Below are 18,845 nucleotides of genomic sequence, written 5' to 3' on the forward strand. Positions count from 1 at the left end.
TGACAAAATGCTTGGACCTGGCTCTCATCTCTAGAAGTCTTGAGCCTTGGAGCCTTGGTATTTCTTAAAAGGTTTTCAGTAATTATATCTGTGTCTGTATGAGTAACATATTCATGTCTGTGGGTGGGTCCCTGTGCCTGTTTTAGCTTGGAGGAGAGCTTGGATGGCAAGGTATTTCTCTCATATATGTAGGAGCAATTGGAACTGCAAGGTAGTCAGGGAATGAATGACCTGAAGACCTAATTCAGTGTCCAGGTTTATTCATTTAGCACACAAGACTTGGGAAGGTGTGTTTCTGCTGGCATCTTTCTGTGTAAATACTTGAATGTGTTGGACATATTGGTACTTGATGGAAGATATGACATAGAAAGGAAGCACAGAAAATGTATACATTTCCATGCTCATAAAGAACAGAGCTGCAGGTGTGAGTGTCCTTCCTCCTGGCTTGTAAAATCAGATGTAATTTTTATGTGCAGCAGCCTGCAGGTTACTGGGGAAATGCTCCGTGTGTTTAATCATGTTGCGGCCTTGTTTGTTTTTTGTTTTTTGTTTTTTTTATAGTAGGAAAATGTCTTTGGCTGGCTTCTGGTGCCAGATTGATTTTGCTTGTGGGTGTCCAGATGCTGATGAGCTGTAATTAGCATAGGAAGGAGGCTGGAAAGATGTTGCACAGTCTTTCTTAGTAGACAAACAATGGATCCCCAAACGGAGGTTATTCTCCAGTATCAGACATACCTGAGGCAGTGGTTTACTCTCAGTTATGGCTCTGTGCAGGTGAGCACCGGAGTGGTTTTAAAGACTCCTGGACCTGGTAAAGGGTGGTTTTCTGCAGTTAACTTGTTCTTTCTGAAGAGTCCCTTTAAGTTCCAGACTGGCCCAGGAGAGACCTTGGCCACTAGTTTCAGGAGACCGGGCTGTGACTCTGCCATGACTCTTCTCTTTAGCTTATGATTTGCATATTATCTTATCATTTGCTCCCCCAGAACCTCAGTTTGCACATCGTAAAGATGGAGATAGCAGTACTGCACAACGTAAGAGACTGTGTAAGATGATACGCGGGGCAGTGATGGCTGGTGGGGCTTGCTAATAGTGTTTCCTCCGTGTCTTCTACATTCTTTCCACTTCTTCTTTGTAGCACTTTTTCTTTATCCCTGACTCCAAAGTAGAAAGAAAATGATTGTTAATTTGTTCTTATTTGCTGCAAGGTACCATAAAATAAATTAAGCATATGATTTTGATAATCACTAAAAGCATGCTTAACACTTCCTTAAATGTATTGATTAGTAGTAAATCATGTTGCAGTAAGTGTGCCTGCTGGCTGCTGAGCTTTGGGGACGACAGTCTTGTAGCTGATTAGCAGGCTGACTGTCCTGAGGTGTTAGACCGGGCTGACAGTGCGTGGTGACTCAGGTTTATCAAATGTTGCTGTGTTCCAGGACATGTGAGATGCTGTATCTACTGCCAGCCTTGCATGGGGTGTCATGCATTTGCTTTATTATTGAGAAGACAGCCCCCCAAGGAGTTAAGCACTTCCTCAATTGTGCACAGTTTAAATGAGCAGCAAGAACCCAAAGCCACAGTTCTTAACACTGTGTTCCAGCCTCTCAAGGAGACAGCCCAGGACCAGAAAGTTAAATGACTTTTAATCTCCAAGGCAACAGTGCTGTGACCAGCTATTTCTGGAAATGGCAGAAGAAACTGGGTGATACTGACAGGGCAGGGCAGCAAAGCACTACAAGTGTTTCCTATTGGGCGGTGTGGGATGTCAAACCTTTTTGTAACTTCATTTTAATTTTTAGGATAATAAGCCATGTTCTGATTGGGTTCTTTCTGTATAGTTCATATTACATTAAGTGTGCTTTGGTAGGGGTCTTAGCTAAAATATAGTAGGAAAAGCATCACCTTTTATTAGAACCTGGATTCCTAAGTTGCAAGTCCCAGCTCATGCCAGCTGTAAGCACTGAAGCATGAACTAGATATCTGGTCTATCTGAAGAGAGAACTGTTTGGTTTCAGACTCTGGGACAAGGGACTGAAGTGCATATTTTACATACCAAAGCAGACCTGGCCTCCAGGTTCTCCCAGAATCCCTTAGTCCTGACCTGGCATACCCTGCCCCCAACCCTGAATTTTTCCGCCCAGGGCCTGGGTTACCCTTTCCTCAGAGGCTCCTCCCTGTATAATCCAGACATTTTGAGCTCAAGCTTGCTCGCTCGCTCTCTCATGAACTCTCCTCCTCCTCCTCCTCCTCCTCCTCTTCTTCCTCTTCCTCCTCTTCCTCCTCCTCCTCTTCCTCCTCTTCTTCCTCTTCATCTTCTTCCTCCTCCTCTTCTTCCTCTTCTTCCTCTTCTTTCTCTTCCTCCTCTTCTTTCTCTTCCTCCTCTTCCTCTTCTCTTTCATCTCCTCCTCCTCTTCTTGCTCTGCACTTTCTGTCTTTCTCACCCTCCCCTTCTTCTCCCCCCCCTCCCCGTGGCAGCTTCCCTGGCCTCCTCCTTTGGGGCCAGTGAACTCTTGCTGGAGAGCAGCTTCCCAATAAACCTGCCTTTAATATGATCTGATCTGGCTTGAATTGGCTCAGTTCACTGGCAGAGAAATAACCTATCACAGATCACAAATTATTCCCAAGAAACCTTGCAAGAGTGAAAGGGAGCAGGAACTTCCCACATGTACAAGACCTAGAGAAGAGCTGTTAGCAGAAGGAAGAGCAGGTACAAAGGCACAGAGATCACCACAGGGCTCTAGAAAGGCCAGGCTTCCAGTGTGCAGTCCTAGGAATGACTGCCCATGTAACCAGCCATACTAGCTGCCACAAGCTCAGACCGGTGACCAAGAGGGCAGGGACCTGGTACTTCTGGTCACAGTATGTGGCTCTTTGCAAAAGGAAGGAGCCACAAAAGTCATTATCCTGCAGTGCTAAATTCATTTTCTTTCCAGAATTACCTGTAGGACTTCTTAAGGCAGACCTTTCATTCTCCCTTCACTCTGGAGCCCACATGTGATGAATAACATGTTATGAATAACATAATAGTACAGGTACCTGCTGAGTACAGTCTTGGTTCTTACCTATGCCCCTCAGTTTCTTTCCCAAGTGGTGGCAGCCCTTTTCTGTCACTGGCTCACTCTAGGAATTGCTGTCTCTTTCCAAACTGTCCTTGGCTCTTTCAGGGTTCTAGAGAAGGAAGGCAAGTGAACTGCCTCCAATGCCTCTAAAACAGGAATCTGCTCATACTTCTGTTTGAGCCTTTAAAGACTTGTCACTAAAGATCTAGAATAAAACTAGACCCTGGCCCATGCCTTTAATTCCAGTACTTGGGAGACAGAGGCAGGTGGATCTCAGAGAATTCCAAGACTGCCAGGGTTACATAGAGAAACTCCATCTTGAAAAAACAAAACAAAACAAAGAACAAAAACCTAAACCCTGGCATAGCACGGGAGAGCAGCCCATCACCTTCTCCAGCAGCATCTTGCCCTTCCTGTATCCTGTTCCTAGTGGTCTGAGCCGCATAACTCCTCCCAAGCATGTCCCAGGATGCCCTTTTCTCCCTTCCATGCTTCATAGTGATGCTTTCCCTGACTCCCTTCTCTGGGAGTGATTGCTCATGCTTTGGGAGTCCCCATCCTGTTGCTTCCTTGCAGCCTGTCCTGCTTTCCCTCTGACTTCTCATCCCCTCTCTCCACCTACCCCAACTTAGAGCCAGCAGTATCCTAGGGATTGGCTGGCTGGTTTCCAGTCAGCAAGAACTCTGCCAGGCCTGGGCCAGGTGAGGGGGTGGGGTGAGTAAGGACCCTTTTGCCTGTTGTATCTCTTTATGTAAACTCAATTGGAAGAAGAGAATTTTTCTTTAGAGTTGGAATTGTTGAGATATACAAAGCATATCTGCTGAGCTCTTGGGCTTCCCCATCACCCCGTGCTGATGATCAGCAGCTTGCCAATTTGCTTTCAGCCTGCTCCCTGCCTCTTTTTTTCCTAGAATATTTTAAGGCATCCCTAGACAGGGTAGAATTTTGTCTCATGTGGAATGTTTATCAGATCAGTAGCCACCAAGAACAAGAGCCCTAAATTTAGCCATTTTTCTGGCTGGAATGTGTCCATTAATACTGAGATCCACTAATAGTTAAACAGTTAGATGTCAGAATTAGCCTAGCTCATGTCTCTCAGCCTTGTCTCTGATGACACTTTAAAGCAGGGCATGCTTTGGTGTGAGGTGCTGTCCTGTGTGTATAAGGCATTCGGCAGCATGTCTGCCCTCCACCTACCAGAGCCCAGTGACACCTCACACAGCAAAATTGCCAAGTATCTCCCGCTGTGGCCTCCTCCCCCTCAGCTCCCTCCCCTTGAGAAAGGTTATGGGAGGATTGCTCAGTAGGCTAGAGGGAAACAGACACTTCTGATTCTGAGGGTGCCTATTAGTATCTTGGAGAATAAAGTCTGCTTTCTGTTCCTTATGCCATAGCCCATCATGTCACTCAGAGCCACTGGGGTGAGGTACAGGCCTCCTTGACATGGACTGTAGTAGAACCATTTTAAACTTAGCCATGACTTGTTTACAAATAAATGAGACTCAGACTATAGTTATTTTCTTTGGCCTTGACAGTTACTGGTGGGGAAGCCCTAATCTACTCTTCTAACCTCTGGCCCCACTCCCTCCCCATCAGTGTACGAGTACTCACTGTTTCTCTTGGCGGTGTGTGCTCATCCATCTCCCCTCATGGCGGCCTCCTCTTGCTCCCTCAATTTCCCTCCTCCCCTTTCAGGTCACTCCAAACCTACCTACCTCTAATCCCTCCAGTATTGGTTGTAACCAATTTTATTTAACCAATAGTTTTAAATCAAGAAATAAGGCTTATACAACAGAAGCTGGTTAAACATAAAAAGTCAATCATAGACTTTGGATATAAATATAAAAGTCAATCATATAAAAGTCAATCATAGACTTTGAGTATAAAATCTAACATTACAATACACAACAGCAGACCAGACCTCAACAGTGGACAGCTCCCGTGTTCCCTGTGGGTGTGACTCACTGAACAGGAGAGCCCCTGGCCAGCTTACAGGGCTCTGGGAAAGCACCAGCAGCATGGTAGGTTGTTCCAGATCTATACCCATGCCCTCATCTGCCAGGCTGATCACCGCATCCTTCCACAAGGTACTTACGCTGCGGCTGGCTAGGGACACCTCTCCTGGGGAATGAATCTTGGATTCCAGTGAAGTCCAAGGAGCATTTGTTTCACAGAAATTACTTTGAAGTCCATTTTTGCCAGAAACCATCTGTTTTATATAAAACAAAAGGACACTGGTGATTCATTGTATTATTGTCTTCAAAATGGGCTCTCCGCTTCGTCCCTACAGCTCAGTTCACTGAATAGTACCTGGGAAGTCGCACACTAGGCAACATGATCCCTAGAAAGGGAGGTCTGGGTAAGGCACAGAGCCTGACGGGGCCTCATTGGTTTTCCTGTGTACAGGGAGAATCCTGTGTAAAGGGGGCCACGAAAGTGGCTACAGACACAAAGTGGTGGGGGAGCATACAGAACATAGGCCTGCTTTGTGTAGGGGAGCATACAGAACACAGGCCTGCTTTGTGTGAGGCCCTGGGTTCTGCCCCAAGCACCCCCACCACTCCCCAATCCCCCGAAAAAATAAAATAAAATAAAAAAGAAGGAAGGAAGGAAGAAAAAAAAAACGGAGAACTGAGTGGCATGGTATCTGCCACCAAATACTAACAGATGGTTTCCTTCCTTACCCATTGGGGAAGACAGGAACAGCCTCGAGCCCCAGCCCACCCCCTGGTCATTTGGGTTTTTTTTTTTCCTTTTCTTTTTTCTTCCTCCTTTTCTTCTTCCTCCCCCTCTTTCTCTTCCTCCTCCTCCTCCTCTTTTTTTTTTTTTTTTTGTATGCAGTGTAGCCCTGGCTGGCCTGGGGCTCACTATGTACACCGACCACACCGGCCTTGGCCTCACACGCCCAGCCTCCCTCTAGTTCTTCATTATGCACCTGTGAGGCGGTTGGCCTGGCACATGGAGCCTGTGTTCCTGTGTGCTGGTTTAGGAGTCACTGAGTCCTCTCTTCCTAAGAAGGGATCAGACACCTGTTACAGTGTGACCTCAGGCATTTTCACAGCTGTCTTGACTTCCACTTTCTCCAGACATTTTCTTATGCGAATGAATGATTAGGGAGTGGTTTAGTTTGTTCATCTCAGACACGGAGTGAAGGAACTGTGTCCCAGCAGCATTGAACTGCCTCCATCCTCTTGCTCTGACCTCTGACTTTGCACCGTGCCATGTCAAGCTTCAAGCGGATGAATACAAGTTGCCTCGGTCTGCGCACAGTTTTCTGGTGTCTGTGGCCATCAGCAGATGCCTGACGCTCAACAGTTGGTGAGTCCTCAGGCATCTGTACGTGATGGTGATGTTTAGTGTGGAAGGATCAGATGGAGCTCTTGAGGACTGAGGCAAAGCCTCCAAACAAGGTGAAAGTGGTAGGGATGACTTTAGCTCATTCTAAAAGGCCTTAGCTTCTACTCTTGCATCCTCATCATACACATACACATGCATGCACTTTTTTCCAAAGTAGGTCTGGGGAGTTTAGGAGTGTAAGAACAGCCCCCATGTGCTAAGGTTGTTGTGGTCAGCTCTGCTGCCCCGGGCACACACCCCTATCCCACCCCCGCAATTGGGGTGTACAAGGAGGGAAAAGCAGATCTGCTGATGGAGTGTGGGAGTTTGCTGACGTCTGTGCCTAGCCTCTGGGTACCAATCCAGGCCAAGCATGGTATGCCAAGCAGGTTTACTGTGCCTCAGTCCTATAGAGCTCTTTGGCAGTGCACTGAGCTGACCATCAAGGACACTTTACGGAAGAAAAATGTCACTGTACAAATATCCTAGCCGTTTGTCTCATTTTAGGATCTAAAGATGTTTTTATGTGCTTCATTGCAAAGGAACGACAGTAACTAGATAATTCACTTCCCAAACTCTGAAAGAGCTTGTAGGCCACAGTGAGCTTTCATTTAGATGAAGTACTCTGAAAGCAAAAAGCAGGAAACTGAGCTGAGCCCTGGCTGCTGCAGGGCTCTTTATCAGAGGCCTCACCCACGCCTCCATGTGACCAGAGAAGCTGGTCTCTGGCAGCGCTCGGCTCTGAGAGGACGACACTTATGGGCATCCCTTGTAAAATGAAGGTGTTGAGCTCCAGGCAAAAGCTTCCTGGTTCTTCCTACCAATGCCCGTGGTCTGTATAATCATGGGACGTGTCCTGAGGAGAAGCGTCCCTTTCCACCAGCACTTGATGAGCTCCCAAGGCTTCTCCTGTTGGCATGTGGGGCTGCTTCTGAGAATAGGGAGTGACTGTGTGCACATCCCTCTGCTTAGGACCAACCTCAGGACACTTAAGGCAGTTAGGAGTCTTTTTTCTTTGGGAGTCCTAAGAAAGAACTTACGGATAAAGGGGTCAGTCAGAAGATGCAGCAGGCTTACTGCTGAGAGCAGAGGTGTATATTGTCTCTTCCCAGATAAGACAACCCAGAGGCCAGCAGGGCCATTCTGACAGCTTCTGGATGTCCTGCCATTCTTATCTCAAGGCCAGAAGCGTTTGTTGGTTCTCAGTGTGCCCCAAGCACCTATAAAAGGGTCTGGATATGCTTTTCAAGATTGCTTTATGGTCCCAGATGCTAGTGCCCTGGTTATAACTCCTGTATTCCAAAGCGCATGAATGAGACAGGGAAGGACAGAGGACATATGTCCTTTCCTAAAGGTCCCAAATGCCAGTCCAGCCTAAATCACTGATGTAAAGTTAGCCATGTAGTCCTGTAAGATTTTGTTTTGTCGAAAGATCTCTGTATTTAAAATGGGCTCTAGCGCTAAGAAATCTGAGGCTGTCCATTGTGGGTGAGCAGTTGCAGTTTACGTCCTTCTGCTTGCTGTCCTTTGTATATGGCCTCTTGTGGCAATTGGCCAAGCCTGCACTGGGGTTCAGAAGTCAAATGGTGCTCCAAAGCCATTGTCATAAGGTTATACTGCTGCTGCTGAAGTGATAGGGTTGGCATCCCTGACAGATCATGTTACAGGGGCCAGAGAAAACTGCAGGTGAAGAGACCCCACTTCCAGCAGATCATGGTGTACACATGGTAGGTCTTGCATGTAGCTCCTCTCTCCCTGAAGTCTGGACCATCATGTTCCAGGAGCACTTCTCCTAGGGAGCCTTGGGCCTAAGAGAAGCCACACCATTCAGCTTTGTCTGTCCCTGGGCTCTGGGAGCCAGGCAGTATAACACAGAGAAGCATTTCCCACCGTTCCAGGTTCATTTTAGCAAGATATCACTTAAATACTTTGTTTATCCACGTGTTTCTGGGCTATTGAAGGGAATCCCAAGGGAAGGGAAGTCAACCCAGGCGATGCCTGTACCTCTCTATATCCAGTGAGTGCTCGGTGTTTGTGGAGTCTTGTCACAACCCAAAAGTAAGAGTATTTAGTTCATTTTAATGATGCTTCAGGTAGAACAGGCTTCAGTGGGAACAATGTTCGCAGTTTCAGATAACACATATGAAACCTTTTCAGAAAGTCACCTTTGGAAGACTCTTCCTTTATACCCAGTTCATGCTCCTCTCGCTTTTCCTGCCTCCTCTTCAGGGGTCTCTTAAGAAAAATTTGAAACATAGAAAAGGTAAAAGAAAGGTGCAGCAAATGCTGCCATACCTGGCACCCAGCAGGGCTAACGCCCCGCCCTGACCTCCTTACCACTCTGTTACTTTTCCACACCTCTCATCATCCGGGTGATTTTTTTTTTTTTTTTTGATGCAGAACGTAAGTTGCAGACACCAGCATATGTTACACTCCAGCGTGTTTATCATTAACCTCATGTTGTTATTGCTTAGATACAACTGGGATGCACGGAGCTTGAGAGGATAGTGGTGCGTTTGGGCAAGTGCACTGTCAAGATAAATATAGAACATTCTAGTTTCCCAGAAAATTCCCTTTCACCATTCCTCCCTGCCCCCATAGAGGTTCTTCCTTTCCCCACCATAACAAGGTTAACCTCATCTAGATCTTCACTCACACAGTGCCTTCTTGTCTACCGGGTAAGGCAGACACTCTGTGTGCCCTTTGTAAAGCTCATTCATAGCTGAGGTATGCATTGGTGGGCTCTTTTGTTGTTGCTGTTGCCGAGTGGAATTCTGTTCTGTAGATAAACTTTGTTCTTCCTGTTAATAGGCTGTTCCAAAATTGGGCCGTGGGGAATAGAGCTGCCAGGAACACTTGTCCAAGTTTGTGGTCTTATGTTTCTATAACCTCTTGTTGGGTCACTCCCTAGTTTGCATCTTTTTGATAACTAGACTGTCAGGCTATCTAAGTCATCCTCATCCCATAGTCAAGACAAGGTCCCCAAGCTGTAGGTGGAAAAAAGACCCATAGAGAGTTTTTCTTCAGGTGTGGACTAGAAGTCTATTCTCCCAGCTCCATTCTACATCTCCCTCCCTCCCTGAGGAAGAAGCAGAGCTGGAGACTCTTCTGGAAGGTCATTGACTATTTCAGATTTTTCTTAGGGACAGTTTACTGTTAGAGACATCTGAATGCAGTTAGAGCGTGTCCTTGGTGCCTGTGTTTCTGTAAGACACCCATAGGTAAGATGCCTGCCTGCCCCTTTCCAAGATGACCCTTTTAGAGCACAGATCTGATAGTGTTATTTTTTTCTGTTGGCTTACCTGTATCACATGGAACAAAGTCCAGATTGTAGTCCGGGGTGCGGAATTCTCTCTTCCGCCTCCTATATTTACCTATTTGCTCCACCCTTGCCTACCCCCTGAGAGACCTGTCCTTCGTGTCTCTGTGCCCCAGCCTCTTGGCTTTGTCTGGCAAACCCTTGCTACTCTGCCCCTGTGCTCCACTGCCGGGAAATTGTAGCGTTTGTCCTGACCCTCTCAGAGAGTCAGCTCCTCCTCTTACCCCCTTCTCTGGGATTCAGGGGTGTGTGTGTGTGTGTGTGTGTGTGTGTGTGTGTGTGTGTGTAATGCAGGACTAAGGATAGGCAGGACTGGGGACCTGTGGCTTAGTGTGACAAGGCCTCTGATGAACAGCAGAGTGTGAGAGCATTCCCACATATCCTCCCTGGCACTCCACTTTGAAAGCTTCACTGAGGGGAAGTAGCTTGTGGTTTTATTTGCCTCACTAGCAGAGTTGGGATGTTTTAACACTTAAGGGAAAGGATGAGTTTGATTACCGTAGAACTGACCAGGTCACTTGTTCCTTGTTGGGAAATGGGGCAGGTTGTTGTGAGAGTGACAACAAGAGACATGTAGAGTGCACACAGACACATAGTAGGTTTGCATGTGTGCTGACATCTTAAGCCCCCACATATGCCTGCCATGTATTGAATATTCAGGGAAGGTTGGAGAAGAATAAAAATACATGTATTTTATGTGTGTGCCAAAGAGGCTATATATAGATGCTCACATAGATGCATCTGTCTTTCGAAGAGAGTTTGATCTGACTGGCATCAATATTCAGCAGGAGGGGCTGAGCATACACATGTGACTCTGCATGGCTTGCCACATCCCTGACTAGGCAGATGTACATTATCATGAAGTATAAGAAGAGAAAAAAAATAATAGTAAAGGCAGAAGATATAATGCTATGACTTGATTTGACAGGGCCTCCTGCTACTTCAGCTGCCAGTGAAGACCATGCAGCAGATGAATCAGTATTCCAGCACACCACTGCTGAGGCTGGGATCGATCTAATTAGGGTATTTTGAACATCCTGTTTGCATCTAGAATCTTAGCAGAAACCAGAATGTCTGTCCATCTGGGTAGCTGAAGGGAGGTGGGCAGTGGGCTCGGTACTAAAACTGGATGGCTGTAATTTTAGAGCATAAAACAGCACAGCATTTGGTTTCCTTAAAACAAAGGCACCGATGGCCTTGGGTGTTGAGTGGAAACAAACACAGCAGGGCCTGAATTTTAAAGAAGGCCCTCTGGATCTGACCAGGATCCGGGCCTGATGTGTGAAGAACAGGGACCATTTCTATCCTGTTAGAACCCTGGCTGACCTATGTGTGTCTGTCTTTAGCCAACCATTTGGGCTGTTGGAAGGCAGGTGGAGGTTCTCAGGCTGCAGAGTGGCCTGCCAAGTCTGGTGAGATGGATAGCTCAGCAGGTAAAGGCACTTGCTGCCAAGCCTGACAACCTGAGGCAGAGCCCTGGGGCCCGCATGGTGGAAGGAGAGAGCCAACTCCACACCCACACACACACATATACACACACGCAACCACACGCACACACGCACGCACCTCTTCAGGACACAGGTTGTTTTACTGCTCACAGCCCTACACTCATCTCTCTGGTCCACTGCTTGCTATGGTACCTGGCACATAGAAGATACTCAGAGTGCTTTATGTCCTATCACTGAGCACAACTGAAGAACGATATGCTATTTTTTATAGTTCTGCAAATTATGTATTCTCTTTTTAATAAGTGGTTATTATGGCTAAATGTGTTCATTTTTATTGAAAAGTAAACTCATCTCTGCTTAGATATGATGTGTCCTTCAGCTTCCTATAAACAGCTACTACTTGCCTCAGGGATGTCTGCAGGTCTCCAGAATTGTGTATTATTTGGCTTTATAGATAGTCATACCCCAGCACTTTATTTTAATTTATTGTAGGATTAAAGGACAAGCGTGAAGTTGGCCTTGCTCCATTTTAGTGTTAGATAGTTTCTCACCAGGACCCAGGCAGGCAAAAGACACTGCAGGGACTATGGGACCAGAACAGTGTCGAAGGAGAGAGCAGGGCCCTCTGCAGTGCACAGGTGAGGAAGTCCCATGAAGCTTTTTTTGGTGCGGCACATCTTAGGTTGCCATCTGATGAGTGGGCACTGTACACATTCCCTTGAGACAATGGATTTAACAGGTGATGGGTCAGTCTCATCTTACAAACAGGAAAACTGAGGCAGATAAGACACCCACTCTGATCTAGGGACTGCTAGGGGCAGGATTTGAACCCAAGCCTGGCTCATCCTGAAACAAGGACTCAAGGCTTGTCTCTCTCTGCAGGGGACCTGATACCCACTCCTTTCCCCCCAACCCCCCACCCCCAGGAGCAGGCCTACCTAGTGGTGAACAGGCTCCTCTCACAGAGTGACTACTGCTATCAAATGCATACTGGGGTTTAGACCTCACTTACTTTTAAGAATCACTGATCGGTTCGATTATTTGCAAAACGGTGTACACCAGAAACCTACTTGGAATGACTCCTTCAGCCTTTGCTAGTCTGGAAAGCCCTGGTTTGAGTGTGAGAAGTGAGAAGCCTTAACTGAGACACCATCTCTAAGAGAGGTCCATGCCCGGAGTCCATGCAGAAGCATTCCTAGAATTCTCCAGTAGACTGACTTGAGGGCAGGAGGGAGGGGTGTAGATTGTAGATTCCTGTGTTCCTTCGAATGTGCTTTTAACCTGAGGCAAGTCATACCCTTCCCTGGGCCATTGTCTCTCTATGAAGAACCCCAGGGGAGGTGGGCTAGAGAGCTGTAGCCCCTTCCAGCTCTGAAAGTCATAAAACTCTTTAACTGCCCTGGAAACTCAAACTTTTAGCCTTCTGCATAGACATATCTATGCATCTAGCTCATTGCTAATCGCCCTGGAGAGGCCCTGAGGAGAGTGAAGGGGGAAGGGTGGACCAGAGCCACCCCTCCAGGCAATTTCAGTAATTAGTATAGGAGGCAGCCAGTTGTCTGACTATTGAGCAGGGTGCCCAGCAGGCAGGGAGTTACTCGGGCGCAGTGTCTATGCTGGCTCTGGCATTCCACCAGGATGCCAAGATGCCCACTTCTCTCACCATTGAATTGAAAAATGGAGGTTTATCTTACCCTCCCCTTTGTGGGTTCCAGGTACACCTGGATGTGGGATGTATAGGTGTGGTGTGGTGTGGTGTGGTGTGGTGTGGTGTGGTGTGTGGCACCTGTGTGCTGTGTATGTATGCAGAGCGTGTGCATGGTAGGAGGATATGGCAGGTATGCCTACGTGTTTTCCTCTGCAGTGGAGCTACTGCATACACGCGTCCACACTGACAGCTCCGTAGCCATCCTTCACCTCCATTTTATCCTGTCGAAATGACAGAGCAGCGGAGCGGTGCTGGCCAGCAGATAAACCTGTTATCTCCTCTGCTCTCTGTGCCAGCAGCTCTCCCCATCTCCTTGGTGTATGAAAAATTGACACTACCTTAGGCTGAAATCTGTTCTTAGGGAAGCTACATTTATTAGTAGCTAATGAAACCTGTGTGCTAAAACTTGGGGTGGCTGAAGTGCTTCCTTGTGACATGACAGGCCAGAGCTTACAGAAGTAGAAGGAACATGGGCAGCTTTGGGTTTGCTTGGCTTAAAGCCCTATCAGTCAGGCAGGTGACAGCTTGCTTAGTGTACTGTGCTGGTGGTCAAGGTTTCTCCTGCCTAGGCTGGGCTGAGCTGTAGGCATGCATGCTAAGAGGGTGTGGTGTCAAAAATAATCCTTTCATGGACCACAATTCCGTCCTTGAAACACAGTGCTCCAGATGCCTTCCCGGGCCCCAGTAACCCCTGCCCTCTTGGTAAGGTATATAAAGAACAATCCCTTGTAGCTTTCTTACCCATCAGAATCAGCAGCATTCAAAGGGGAATGACTGCAGTGAGGTTCTGGTTCAGTATTTGCGGAACTGTAAAATCTAAAGTCTCTTCTTTATTTAGACTCTGAAAGAAATTGCTTCTGGAAAGACTTAATTCTGTAAAGTAGGGAAGATGGGTTGTTGTTCGTGTCTTCCTCCATATGGCCTTTTACTTCATTTTAGCCTCATTACAACTGTGGGGTTTTATAAATCCACGTTTACATTACGACTATCTTTTGGACACAGTGAGGCCTTGTGGGGCCTGTTTTTAGGCAGAGTTGGTTTCTGGTCTCCTCTCCTCCTTCTTTAAGACCCAAGGGGTTGGTTATAGTTTAGAGTCAGGTAACTTTCACTCATGGGATCGCAAGCTACCTAACCTCTCTGGGCTTTCAGTTCCAGATTAACAAGATTAAGATAAAAATAGCACTTTTCTCATAACTTGGCTGTAAGGTGTGTCGACAAAATAGTGTTCTGTCACACATGCATGACAAATGAACGAGGTGCCAACCTGCTCCCAAATAAGACTGGGAAGAAGGATGCCGGAGCCAAACCCAGACCTGTGGCCTTGTGCATGTGGTGTGCGCCTTCTGCCTGCCAAGCTGAGCCTCTAGCCCACAAAAGGCATCTGAAGCAGGGTTAGAGCAGAACAGTATGCTGCTGCCAAACCTGACTTTGAATAAGAATTTCTGAAAGACAGATGGCAAACTAAGGAAAACATTCACAAGATATACGAAGAAGGTAGTTTCCTTGACTTAACAAAAATCCCTTAGAAATCAAAAAAGAAAGCTGTAAGTTGGCAAGAGAAGCAAAACAAGCCTTAATAAGCATGGTCTTATGAGTCAGTCATGTGTTCCTATGGCTGTGCTAAGGAATCCCTGGTAGCATTTGAATCTTGAGTGTGCGAAGGAGGGGGTTTCTCCTAGGAGGGTATTTCTGGGACAGGTTAGCATTTGAACCAGGTGACTGAGTAAAGACCACACTCACCAGTGTGGGTGGGCATCACTCATCTATTGAGAACGCCAAATAATAGCGAGGAGGAGGGGTCAGACAGCCGTCTTTCCCTGCCCTCCAAAGACTGGGGCTTAGTATATTTGGCCAGAAGTCCAGAGCCTTTGCGTTTGCAGTGGGACTGCCCCCTTGCTTTCCTAGGTCTTCAGCTTTCAGGTGACAAGGATGAGATTTCTGAGTCACCCAAGCCAAACCGTCATCACAGGTCTCTGTATTATAGGGTATTCTGCTGTTCCCTGGTTCATACATGTAGGAAAAGAATGTTGAACAACTGCTAATCAGGGTGGGGGGGGGTCTGCCCAGTTGTCCTCACCTCTCTTGGGTAGTGGACACTGAGGAAGGGTGTAGGGAGACATACTTAACAGAATGTATTTGTGTATGTATACACATGGTATGTTGGAGGGGAGCTCGTGTGCCACAGCAAGCACACATGTGGAAGTCAGGACAACTCTGTGAAATCAGTTCTCCCTTCCACTTTTATATGGTTTCCAGGGATTGAACTCAGGTCCCCAGGCTTGCATAGCAAGTGCCATCTTTACCTGTTGAGCCATCTCTCCAGCCCAAATGACATTTAACATTTTATGTATATGATTTCCATTTGATTCACATATTTTATCATTAAGAATACACTATAAGAGAAAAAACATGAAAAAAGTACGCCAACAGCATGTGAATATCATTGCCCTTAATAACAACAACAACAACAAAAATCTCAAACTAGAAGCTACCAAAAATACCCAGAAGGGCAGTTATATTTGGGAACATATATGTATATAATATCAGTTTCCTGTTGAGGATGTATACAAGGTACTTTGTGATTTTTTCCCCCCTTGGGATGGCAAGACAGTGGGAGAAAAAAGTTCCAGGGTTCCGTAGTTGGTCTGCAGGAGGAATGGAGCTGCCAAGATGGGGTTAAACCGCCCCGCTCTAAATGCACTGGTGGTCACGGGCGGTCACATGTGCCTTACACTCCATCCAGTGGCCTTTATGTAGTTGGATCCTGACTTAGAATGTTCTTTCCTCTCTCTGCATGGCTACCAGGACTAGAACTTTCAATTTTGTTTCCCAGTGGGAAGCATTAGGCAGATGTCTTCTGCTCCCACGTGTTCCATGCCTCCCAAGTTGCTGTCACCTACCTGACACACTGTGCTGTGGTTGTCAGTCTGTACTCTCTACCCTTAAGGAGCTCCTTCAGGTTAGGAATCCCGTTGTTTGGAGCCCTGAGCACTCACTTCTTGCACATGCAGAGCTAAGTAGTGACTGGTACATCTATCATCTGAAGTTGGAATCACAGACCTCTGGCACCAACTAGTGTGGGGATGTGCTACTTTGCAATGGGCCTGGGTTTTTCCATCCATGCAGAGAGTGTGTTGTCTCAGATACTTCATGAGAACTGTCTAATGTTCCCTCTCTCTCCTTCTGTGGCTGTCAGATGCCTTATATGTAGATATACATGGAGGTTGTTCCCAGCTGCTGCGCTAAGTAATTTCAAAGTTTCAGGCCTGAGTATATGAGATTCACTGCATTCCTTATGGCTCGTCTCACACCTGTTCACCAGCTGAAGGGATCAGAGTCCCTGCTCAGTCAGCCTTGAGTAGCAGAATTGTGGGTGTCCCACACTCTACCTTCTGGTCTTTTCTTCTTGGCTCATTCCAAGCTCCTCTTTGCTTCCCTCCCCCACCCCCACCCCCGCTGTGCCTTAAAAAAAAAAAGTCCTGCTTATGCTGCTAAGAAGAGTCTTCTTGGCTCCTTGTAACCTGGTTCTTCCTGTTCACCATCCACAGCAGCATGACTCTGAACCTTGGCTGGGTACTGCACACGAAGTATGAAGGCATTACAAAGATACCCAGAACTCAGAAGTGGTCTCTTGGGGCCACCACCAGCCCTGGCTATTCATGCAGAGAGCCTGCTTCTTTCCTGTTCATTTGCCAAGGTTTCCCAAAACACTTGCTGTATACGCCAGACTGGAATGGGAGCTGGAGTTAAGCAGTGACCAAAGCAGATTGGAGTCCCTGTCTTCAGGCCATGTATATTCTAACTGAAGGGAGATAATGGTCAGATCAGGAAACATACAGCGTGTGACGAAGAGAGAAGGAAGGCTCAACGAGACTCCAGGACTACTCGTGTTATAGCTTTCCATTTTCAGAGTCTGGACAAGGGAGTCTAGTGGAGAAGGTTGAGACCCCTGAATCTAAGAGTAAGCATAGGGTACCTGGTGGGGAGCATTTCTGGCAGAGGCTTTGAGGCAGGAGCACCTGCGTCAGAAGCAGCAGGCAGGCAGAGGTCTGGAGCCATTGCTGAGAAAACAACCGTGGTCTCTGAAGACTATGCCCGCAGACAAGGATGGAAGCAAGGACACCTGCTAGCAGGCTATGGCATATCGTGGGCTGGGATGAGGGTGTATTGGACTAGGGTGGGGGGGACAGCTGTGATGGTGTAGTGCTGGGGTCACATCTGAAGGGAGAACTTGCAAGGTGACTCCATGAAGGATCCGCTGAGGGGCTTGAGAAACTTAAGAACCTGGTTACTGTGTGGTAAATGGAGCAGGCTGGGAAAGGAAAGCAGGGTCTTGCTGTAGGCTCCTTAGGATGAACATACTGTCAGACAGCTGTGTAGGGAAAGCAGTAGATTGTGTGACTGAAATGGACATTTAAAGGGCAGGCAGGTCTGACTACAGGTTCAAGTTTGTGAGTCTTAGCATGTGAATGGTTTCCACAGGGTGAACACAGCTCTGCTTCTGATACAGAGACCTCTTATTTGAGGTTACCTCCAACACCAATTCAGTAAGGACATATCCAAGCACAGGCTGTCTGAGAACAAAGGAGTCTGGTTTTTATGTTGGGGACTTGTAGAGGCTTAAGTGCTTGGTTTCAACTAAGACAAGGGACTGAGGTACATATTTTACATGCCAAAGCAGACCTGGCCTCCAGGTTCTCCCAGCATCCCTCAGTCCCTACCTGGTATACCCTGCCCCCAACCCTGCACTTTCCAGCCCAGGGCCTGGGCTGCCCTTCCCCCAGAGGCTCTTCTCTTTGTAATCTACACATCTTGGTCTCTCTCCCTCTTCTCTTCTCTCTGCGCACACTGCTCTTTCTCTTCCTCTTCCTCTTCCTCTTCCTCTTCCTCTTCCTCTTCCTCTTCCTCTTCCTCTTTCTCTTTCTCTTTCTCCTAACCTGCCTTTCCTCACAGCGACTTCCCTGGCCTTGGTCCTTGGGGGCTAGTAAACTCCAGCTTCCCAATAAACCTGCCTTTAATATAATCTAATTTGGTTTAAATTGGCTCATTTCACTGGTGGCAGAGAAATAACCTATCAGATGGTGCCGAAACCCAGAAAAGTTGAGTCCCCAGACCAGTGGCCCTGATCTTTCCTGGCCACATGGGGACCACTTCTGTCCCTCTATTCTCCGGTGGACACATCATTTCTTCAGACTCTGATTACCCATCCCTAGCTACTGCCTATCTGGGTCCAGGACCCTCTGGGCTCTCTACTGAATTGAGGTCATGCCAGAGTTAGTTCTATTCCGAACAAAGGCTAGGTCTTTGTTTTGGGGTAACTTTTGATACAGGGTTATTTGAGGTTACCTCCAACACCAATTCAGTAAGGACATATCCAAGCACAGGATGCGACAGGCACATGTGGGATGCTTCCCAGTGGGTCTGTGAGGTTCAGTCACAGAACTCTGAGTAGTATCTGCTGCATGTGGAGGTGCTCCTCAGTTGCCAGAGAGCTGGCATCCGTGCTAAGCAATTTCTTCCCGTTTAGTTTTTACTTAATTATTAAATTATCTTACTTCTCTGGGTAATGCCTCCGTGTATGTCTGTGCACAGTATGTGCCTGGTGCTTACAGAAGAGGAGCAGCCAGTGCCCTTAACCACTGACCTGTCTCTTCAATCCTCCTCTTTTTGGTGTATGTCTACATGCGTATGTGCCAAGTATGTGTGGGTGCCTGGGAGAGTACAAGAAGGTGCCGGATGCCATGGAGCTGGAGTTACATACAGGAGGTATGTCAGCCACCCCATGTGACTGGGAACCGAACCTTGGCCTTTTGAAAGAACAGTGAGCACTCTTAACCTCTGAGCCATCTTCCCAGCACCAGCAATTTATTTCAAAATAACCTCCTTTTCAAGGTCATTACTGAAGAATTTCAAGTGGGGGTGATGCGGTGTGCTCGCATGTGTAAACCATGGTACACGTATGGAGCTTGGGGATG

General features: G+C 47.2%; 1 protein-coding gene across 1 annotated transcript in view; it reads left to right on the top strand.

Moving 5' to 3' along the window:
• The window catches only part of Ctnnbl1 (catenin beta like 1), a 160,847-nt gene that overhangs the window by 117,417 nt on the left and 24,585 nt on the right, over nt 1-18,845 (top strand). The window lies entirely within an intron of this gene.

Source organism: Arvicanthis niloticus, chromosome 2 (genome assembly GCF_011762505.2).
Source record: "Arvicanthis niloticus isolate mArvNil1 chromosome 2, mArvNil1.pat.X, whole genome shotgun sequence".
Lineage (NCBI taxonomy): Eukaryota > Metazoa > Chordata > Mammalia > Rodentia > Muridae > Arvicanthis > Arvicanthis niloticus.